This window comes from Olea europaea, chromosome 2 (assembly GCF_002742605.1).
Source record: "Olea europaea var. sylvestris chromosome 2, O_europaea_v1, whole genome shotgun sequence".
In the NCBI taxonomy this organism is placed as follows: Eukaryota; Viridiplantae; Streptophyta; class Magnoliopsida; order Lamiales; family Oleaceae; genus Olea; species Olea europaea.
The window spans coordinates 18044341-18054328 of record NC_036238.1 but is presented as its reverse complement, the minus strand read 5'-3'; positions in this window follow the sequence as shown (position 1 = coordinate 18054328).

Here is a 9988-nt window from a genome sequence, read left to right as displayed (position 1 = left end):
TTGATGATGCTGACAAAACACGGTACATATACAATTTATGATTTGATATAAATATATTGAAATAACCTGACTTTTTGGTCAGGTTCAAAAGCTCGCAACAGGCACCCGTCAACAGGGGGCCAACGATTTTTGGCCTGGCCTTGAGCCTAGCCAAACAGGCTTTTCCTAACATTTATGTCGTGGATACACATAGTTTTCCATATTAAATTCAAATATCTACTCCTACCTACTATAATTTTTTTATTAATTTTTGTTTTATTGAATTTAAGAAGTGAAGGACAATAAAGGACATGACTAAGCATGAATAAATATATTAAGGTAGGTAGTTGTATTACAAAAATTTAATGTGTAAGGTAATACATTAGCGACGTATTGAAGATATAAAATGTCTTGAAAAGTTTAATGAATGATGCTTTTCTATTCCTAATTTTCAAATAATTTTATAATTACAAAGATGCACTAATTTAATCATTTTGTAAAGATAAACTGATACTTCATTTCCTTTTTAAAGAGAGTGAAAGAGTGGCTGTTGTCTTTCAATTCTCTCTAGTATGAATGAATTGTTTCCTCAATTGATATCAGCACTAAAATCTTTGGAATGATCTCAAAACTTTAACTATAATAAACAAATGAAACTCTAACACTTATGGCTCTTTGATAGAGTTTCCTTTTTGTAAAAAAACTTTATGGATATGCTACATTAAACTAGCTTACTATAAATACTCTTCTAATCTGACAAAATACTTTCAAAAAATTATTTAAATATATTCAAAATCAACTTTTAAAACAAATTTTGACTTTTTAAAAGTCATGTCGATCGGGATTTCTTTGAACCTTAAAAGCATTTTGAAATATAGAATAGGTGATATTCTATGTCACTATGCATTATTGATAAAGAATTTTGTGGCTACAAGTGGGGTGTTATGGTTTGAAGTGGGTTTTTTTTTTTTTTTTTTTTTTTTTTTTTTTAAACCCGGGGGTCAACTTTTTTTTTTTTTTTTTTTTTTTTTTTTGATAACCCAGGTGTCCCAGTTTCGCCGGACTAAATCCTGGACCCCTAGCCCCCGGTCCCTCAGTGACTAGTGGAGGTAAATCGCGGTATATGTCCAAGCTGATCAGGGTCCGTGCTTCCTTTATACTCCTAGCCCCAAGGGAGCCTTCCTCCATGATTATTACATCACCAAACTGCTCCAACCAAGAATGGTTATTACATCACTTAACTGCTCCAACCAGGAATCGAACTTCCCACGCTGGGGTTGCGAGCCCCGCAATGCCCGTCCTTTGCCAACTTGGATGTGCCCCGGGGGGCGGTTTGAAGTGGGTTTGTAGTACAGCATGATGTGTCCTCATTAATAAAATTAAGGGGCTTCCAAAAAAAATTCTCCATATAAGTACTAAATTTTGCTCAAGTTAATGACCGCCAATATTTTAGGTGGTGGGTTGATGGCTGTCAATTCATTTCTCTCTGTTTTACATGCACAAATTATTTATTATTTCTATATTTTAAAATTATCATGTTGAAATAAACATTTCAAAAGAGTAATATTTTTGGGAGAGTTGGTCACAGAGCTTAGTCAAGCAATGTAATTTTTTTAATTAACCATCTTTCAATGTTTCTTGGTCAAATGGCATCCAATTATAAAATACAATAAACAAATAATGTTAAATGTCATAAATATCCTCACCTTGAAAAAACACCCTATCAACCTTATCCAATTAATTCCCTAATTCAAGTTTAGGTCTTCAACAATTACTCATCTCATATTCAACTACCATGCTTGCTATCACATATTTTGAGTATTTTTTAGGCATTTGAACAAGAGTTTGATAAGCATACTATTTATATTGAAAAATATTATTTAATTTCAAAAAAGAAGAAAAATACTTTTAGAAATTTCATATAGATTGTACTTTTATTATTGAATAATATCTAGTTAATGTTGTTGTTGTATTTAGTACATTTTGAGTTGTTTGGATCTATTGAAGGATAATAGCACTCCAGATATTATTCAGAATGTAGAACTTCACTCCAGTCGTTATCTTTTACATAAAACGGCAATATTATTGTTGTCTGCTTTAGTTTATTTTTTCAACGAAATGATCTTTTATAATGGACTCTCTAATGTATATAACACGGAAAGATTGACCATGTCACAAATAACGATTGAAATGATATAACTTTTATATTATCAAAATGGTGAGAGCACAAATCCTCCTACTTATATGCGTCAATTAAGTTAAAGAATTTATCTCTCAAGTTTTAGAGTGAATTGTCCAAATGGTCACTGAACTTTGTAAAAAAAATTTAAGGAGTTGCTGAACTTTAAAACTTATCTAAATGGTCACTGAATTTTACAAAAGGTTTTTATTGGATCATTAAACTTTAAAAATCATATAAATGATCACTGAATTTTGTAAAAGGTTTTCACAAGGTCATTAAACTTTGTAAAAGGTTTCCACGAGGTCACTGAATTCAGTGATCCTTGGGAAACTTTTTGCAAAGTTCAGTAACCATTTAGGTGATTTTTAAAGTTCAGTGGTCCCGTAGAAATCTTTTACAAAGTTCAGTGACCATTTAGGTGATTTTTATAATTCAACGACCTCTTGAAAACATTTTGCAAAGTTCAATGACCATTTGGACAATTCACTCCAAGTTTTATACATGCCATGTGCATATTACAACGTAACTAAGTTCCACTTATTATTTCTCAGTGCACGAATGGGTCGTGGCTACTAATATTTGTGTTTACACACGTAATAGTACAAGTGCCTTTTTATTCCAGTAATGATACTTGTAATGTTCTGAAGATTACACCAATATCTTATTTTATTTTTCAACGAAACAACCTATAATAATGGGCTCCCTAACATATGTAACATGAAAAGGTTAACTATTCCATAAAGAACGGTTGAAATGGTATATCATTTATGTTATTGAGATGGTGAAAGCAGAAATCATCATATTCATATGTGTCGATTAAATTGATAAGCATATCTAGGGATCTCGACTGCTCGGCTCGTGGGTGGCTCATGCTCGGGCTCAATTCCACGAGCCGAGCTTGCTCGGCACGACGAGCCGACGAGCCGTCAAAATTTATGTAGTTTTAAAAAAAAAGGTCAAAAAATGTGCCAAATTTTTTTTTAAAAATCACTAGCTCGCAAGCGGCTCGGCTCTACCCAAGCCGAGCTCATGGGTTAAAGGGCCGAGCCAATTGCCATCCCTAAGCATATCTTTCAACTTTTATATATGTTATGTGCATATTACAATGTAAATAAGTTTTACTAATTATATCTCAAGGCACGAATGAAACGTGACTGCTTATACTCGTATTTATAGATATAACGATACAAAGGTCATTTTCATGTTCGTAAAGCACTTGTGCCATTTTGTTGGTTTTTCCTATAATTTATTTTTTTAATATAACAACATTCAACAACGAACCCCCTAATGTATGTAAGACATAAAGGTTGATCACGTGACAAAGAAATAACTAAATAACATAAATTATATCTTATCAAATTGGTTAAAACACAAATCATTCTACTTATTCATGTCGATTAAGTAATTAGCATATCTCTCTACTTTTTTACGTATCATATCAATCTTACAACTTAAATGAGTTCAACTTATTCCTTCTCGGGGCACGGATGGATCGTGGATACTTATACTCGTGTTTATTGAAAAAACGACACAATGGATGTTTTCATTTCAATAACGGTTCTTGTGCCATTCTATTTATTTCTCCTATATTTTGCTTCTTTTCCCAAGCAACGACATCAAGCATTAGAGCCCTTAACTTAAGGAAGACAGAATGGTTGATCATATGACAAAAAACGATTGAATTAACATATATTATATGACAACGAGTTGGTGAAATAACAAGTTATTGTAATGATTCGTTAGAAAACATAATTAATGCACATATCTCTTGACTTTTGTGAACATAATGTCTATTTTGCGACTTAAATGAGTTCAACTTATTGATTCTCGGGGCATGAATGAGCCTTAACTACTTATACTCGTGTTTATAGATAAAACGATAAAAGTGTAGTTTAACGGCCATTGTGTCATTAAGTTAATTTCTCAATATTTTGCTTCTTTTCCAAATTCACGACCTCAAACATTAGATCCTTTAACTTAAGAAAGTTAAAAAGGTTGATCACGAGACAAAGAACGATTGAATTGATATAAATTATAGATATCGAGTTGATAAAATCACAAGCCATTGTATTTGATTCGTTAGACAATATAATTAATAAGTACATTTCTCAACTTTTGTAAATGACATGTCATCTTGCAGTTGAAATGAGTTCAACTTATTGATTTTCGAGACATGAATTAGTTGTGGCTGTGTCTACTCATCAAAGAAAGGCAGAAAGGCCAATCTCGTGTTTATAGATAAAATGGCACAAGTGCCATATCTATTTCAGTTGCTGCTTATAATCGTGTTTCCAAATAGAACGATACTGGGGTCATTTTCTTCTTAGTAACGACACTTGTATTGTTCTGTTATTTTTTCCTATATTTTTTATTTGTTTCCAATACAACGATCTCAAACAATGGACATGCGATAAAAAATTATTGAAATGATATAGATTATAACGAACTCTTATAAGTCAATAACAATATTGGTGTTGTTCTCAAGAATGTTTTCATCTCAATAACGATACTCGTGTTATTCTCATAGATGCTTACAAGTCCAGTAACGACACTTCTGTCATTCTAATGAAAGCTTATAAATCCAGCTATGACACTAGTATCATAATCATGGATGCTTATAAACATTTAATTTACATAATCTAACTTGGAGAATATTTGTAGTTTTATATTTCTTAACGAAGATGAGAAACAATCCATTTTCCTCGCAGTTCTGATTCTATTCATTCTATGCGTTATGCTTACATATTTAACACTAATGATTATCTGTAATTTGAGCAACAACAAACTTTAATAGAGACACATACCCTGAAGACTTCCCAAAAGTTCCATTATGAATGTGCCTCGTGATGAGAACCCAACTCCATGACTTTTGCACGGATATGTAGTATAAACCTTGGCTGAAAAAACTATCATAATCTAATGTCTTCATCATTACTTTCTGAATCAACCATAATCAGACAACTCGTTCCAAGGACTTCATTAACTGGAATCATATTCAATTAGCACCAGATAGACAAGTTAAAATAAATCATCTTAAATGAATAATAATATAAAGACATTGAATAAAAGAAACTAAAATCTAAAAAGATCAAAACAAATCTATTGACATTAATAAAGAGAAATAGCATCAGCTCCAACTTCTTTGTCGACATCAACCATGGCCTGCCAATGTTGCAGTATTAGAATATCCAACTAACACAAAAACCAACACATAATACTGCAGAAAAGGTTTGAGAATTAGCCAATCCTTAATGAGCTAATGCCAAGCGAATAAGTAAAAACCCTTAGAAAAACAAAGAACAAAATATAAAACTAGAAATTAGAATTTGTAGGTGTTAAAAGATCAAAATCTCAATGTTTATATGTTGTAGTGCTGTGTTCCCCACGAAAATAGGTGTTGTTACATGTTTAGGAATTCAGAATAATTTTTTTGCAAGATATAAGAGGTGCCTTTCCTGCTTCTGTTATTTGCTTAAGAGGTCAGAGGTAGGATTTTCCTACCATTGATAAATCATGCATTTGTTTTTTACTCGAGCGAGAAGACACTATACCAAGGCTTTTACCTTACTCACTTTTAATGACTTACAATTTTTCCTCCAAAAATTCTAACCTTAATCCACATCTAAACATCCATGTACATATCTTTTCTATATAATTGAATAACTTTAACTCCAACACCCTCCAAATTAGTGAACTTCAATAATCTAAATTCCTACTACAATACTGCTATTACTGCAACAAGAAATACAAAATGAACATAAAAAAATTCAAATTTACGGCTAAAAGAGAAATAATATGAAAAATAAATCACTAATCCATTACATCATGTAATTACAGTTGATATCAAAACAACCAAGGGACTTCATAGATAAGTTTTATTAGTAATTTCTTTATCACGTTATTGATATAATTTTTGTTTATAACAATGATAATAGATAAATTCTTCATTAATCTATCATCTTTGAAATTCCAAATGTATAAAATATTCATCAATGTTAAAAAAAAAAAAAAAAAAAAAAAAACTCAACTAAAATTATACAAATAAACTATGAAAACCATAATCCCTTTTTAACACTTTCTCATGTTATTCCTACACGAATTGAAGCACAAACTCACATTTCAAAATGAGGAAAAAATTTTGAAGGAAAAATTACCTTTTTATCATACCAATTTGTAACAAAAAGGGGATGAAGTAGTGTGATATAAACTTGAATTATAAAGGAATTTTTTTTTTTTAATCTTGAATTGCGCAAGAAATTGAGAAAAAGAATTAGACGTTTAGTTTGAAATTTAGAGAAAAGGGTTTCATATAATTGAAGAAGGAGGAGGTGAAAATGAGGGAAATTAGGGGGAATATTTTACTATTAATTAAGGATAATTTTGTCATTTGACCAATATAAATATCTTGACTTTTTTGCTCTTTTATTTATGTTGGTCAAAGACCATTTCTCCAAACACTTTAACCAGCTTGGCCAAATTTCCCATTTTGCTAATGTAGTCCAAGAATAAAACTTAGCAATTAATTATAATTTTTATATATATTAGTGATCGATTGTGTTATATGAACATAGTGATAAGATATGATTAGGTCAAATTTTCTTAACAAAAAAAAATACTGCTCTTTTTTTACACATCATCTGTATGTAAATCATTGTGTAACCATATTATGTACAAATAACATTATTCATTGTAAACAATTTGTTCATTAATTCAATTCCGAACTTTATTATTATGAGCGTTGAGTTCGTGTACTTCAAGCATAAATATTTGATACTTTACATCATTTTAGGAATGGAAAAAAAATTTGTCAAACCCGATATCTGCGGAATCTCATCCCGAACGAGACAAGAATTTACCCGCTTAATAGGGAATTTGGATACCGGACGAGGTGGGGCACTTTGCACTGGGATTGATACGAGTAACAAGGGCCTCGTCCCACCCTGTTTATTTATTTATTTTTATTTTTTAAGAATTTAATATTTTAAATTAAAAACTCTACGAAATTTCATTAGCTTTAATAGAAGCTAACAACTAAGATTATCTAAAAAATATGACAAACAATTAAAGCCTTAATATACCAAATATATTTGAATAATTTAACTTTTAAAATTTAATAAATATATTATTGTCTCGTTTTAATAAATAGGAACAATAATATGAATTATCAAAAACTTAAAAAAAAAAAATCTTAAAAACAAAAAGTTGTACAATTCGCTACAACTAGTGACTATACAGCGTTTTTACTTTTCAGTGTGGTAGAATGTAGGATTAAGTCCCTGTTTAATAACATTTCTTTTAGGGTAATTAGCACAAAAAGTCCCTACATTTCGATATTTTTGTGAAAAACATTCCTAATTTTCGTTTTTTGGCGTATTACACCCTCACCTTTACCTTTTTTTGCGCAAAACGTCCTTCTCTTAACTATCCGTTAAAATATTTTGTTAAATCAAAAGGTAATTAGCACAAAAGATCCATACATTTCAATATTATTGTAAAAAACGTCTTTATCTTTCATTTTTTTGGCATAATTAGCACAAAAAGTCCTTACCTTTCAATGTTATTTTGAAAAACGTCCCTATCTTTAATTTTTGAGCATTTTCACCCCTACTTTTCACATTTCATTGCGAAAAAGGTCATTCTCATCCATTTTTTCAATAAAATGATGATTTTACCCTCCTATTCAAATAAAACAAAAAGAAAAGATGAATAACCAACTGCAACCATAGTCCTTAAATTTTTAAAAAATTACAAAGAAATTATAAATTCTCAACCACCACCACTTTCACAACCTATCAAGCTGCCAACAATAAATCAACATAATACTACCTTTCTGCCACCATTCCCACCAGACTCTGCCACCGTAAATGTGGTTGTTTTGGACAGATTGGTGACCAATATTATGGAGGAGGATATTGGGAAGAGTGAGGCGAGGCTGGTGGTGGTGGAGTCCGATAGGTGTTGTGACCGAAAGGTAGTGCTATATGGATCTATAGGTGGTGACTTGGTGGGGTTATGAAAGTGGCGGTAGTGGAAAGTTTAGAATTTATCTGTAATGTTTTGAAAGATTTAGGACTATGATTACAATTAATTATTTATTTTTCTTTTCTTTGCTTTTTGTTTTATTTGAATAGGAGGGTAAAATCGTCATTTTATTGAAAAAAGTGGATGAGAAGGACCTTTTTCGCAATGAAAGGTGAAAAGTATGGGTGAAAATACTAAAAAATGAAAGGTATGGACGTTTTGCACAATAACATTGAAAGGTATGGACCTTTTGTGCTAATTATGCCAAAAAATGAAAGGTATGGACGTTTTACACAATAATATTGAAAGATAAGGATCTTTTTGTGCTAATTACCTTTTGATTTAACGTAACATTTTAACGGAGAGTTGACAGAAGGACATTTTGCGCAAAAAAAAGGTAAAGGTGAGGGTGTAATCCGCCAAAAAATGAAAAATATGGAGGTTTTTCACAAAAATATCGAAAAATAGGGATGTTTTGTACTAATTACCCTTTCTTTTAAAACTCTTTTCTTCTCATATTCATTTTCAATTATATATTTTTGTAATAAAACATTTTTCACATAAATTTAAAGGACCTTGCTGTTTGTATAGAGAGGGTTTGATACCCTCCCTGACAGAATAGACTCATAGGGAGAGCAATTTTTTATCATTTTTTTTCACTCGGATCCCTCGTGAATGTGAGAATATGTTAAGGTGATAAACCATTTTTATGTATAAATGGTATTTTTCAAATTTAAATTTTTTTTCTAAAAAAATAATGGGTTAAAAAAAAATTGACAGGACAATTGACAATCAAATCAACTAATTTTGCCGACAATTACATGTAGATATAATAATATAAAATTGACTTCCTAGCAGAGATTTGATTTTGTGCGCTTCGCGTTGGACCTCCAATTACACGAGCAGCTAATGATCGAATATCTGATGTACATTGTGATTACACCCATCACTTCTTGAAACATTGTTTGGGATTGAAATTAGTGTAGTACAAGTAATATCGTAAAATCTTAAAAGTCAACTCATGCAAGCGATGCATGCCAATAAACATTGAAAGTTACAGACGCAGTAGTCAAACTAAAATAAACATAAAAAGCTTGTTTTGGAGAGCTTGAAAACTGATTTTGATTTAAAATAATAATAGAGAGAGAAAATAAAGAGTAGCGAGTCTATCAAGATGAGTAGTGAAAAAGTAAAGAATAAATGATAATTGTGACTTTATGAAACGTATAATTATAATTAAAACAATAAAAATTCTTCAAAGTCAAATTTAGTTCCTATTTGAGATTTTTGAAGAATGTAAAATTAAAAAGTATCGAAAAAATTGAATATTTTATTGTCAGAATGAAATATCGAAAATGAGTTTTTAAAAAAAAAAAGTTTTATTTTAGTGATTGTAAAATAGGACTTGACCCCTGTTTGGTGGGAATTAAAATTATATTCTTAGTAGATTTTAATAGAGATTTTTGGAACCCATAAATTATGTCGTTAATATTGATTATTTGACTGTAATTTAGATTAAAATTCGATTGTAATCAAGACCAAACAGGGACTTAGTCTAGTTCTCAAAGATGATAGATGGAACATAAGATCAAGAATTAAATATTGCCGAGCTTTGGCTTCATTAGCACACAGCTGTTTGTTGGATACAAACATTATTCTTCAAACATTATCGACACAATGCAATTGGTTGAAAATAAAATCACAATATCAAATATCAATTTGATTTTTCAAATGACAAAAGGTGCCAACAGAAATAACAATAGTTTCCACAAGTAATAATAATCCTTTTCACTGTATTTTAAAGAT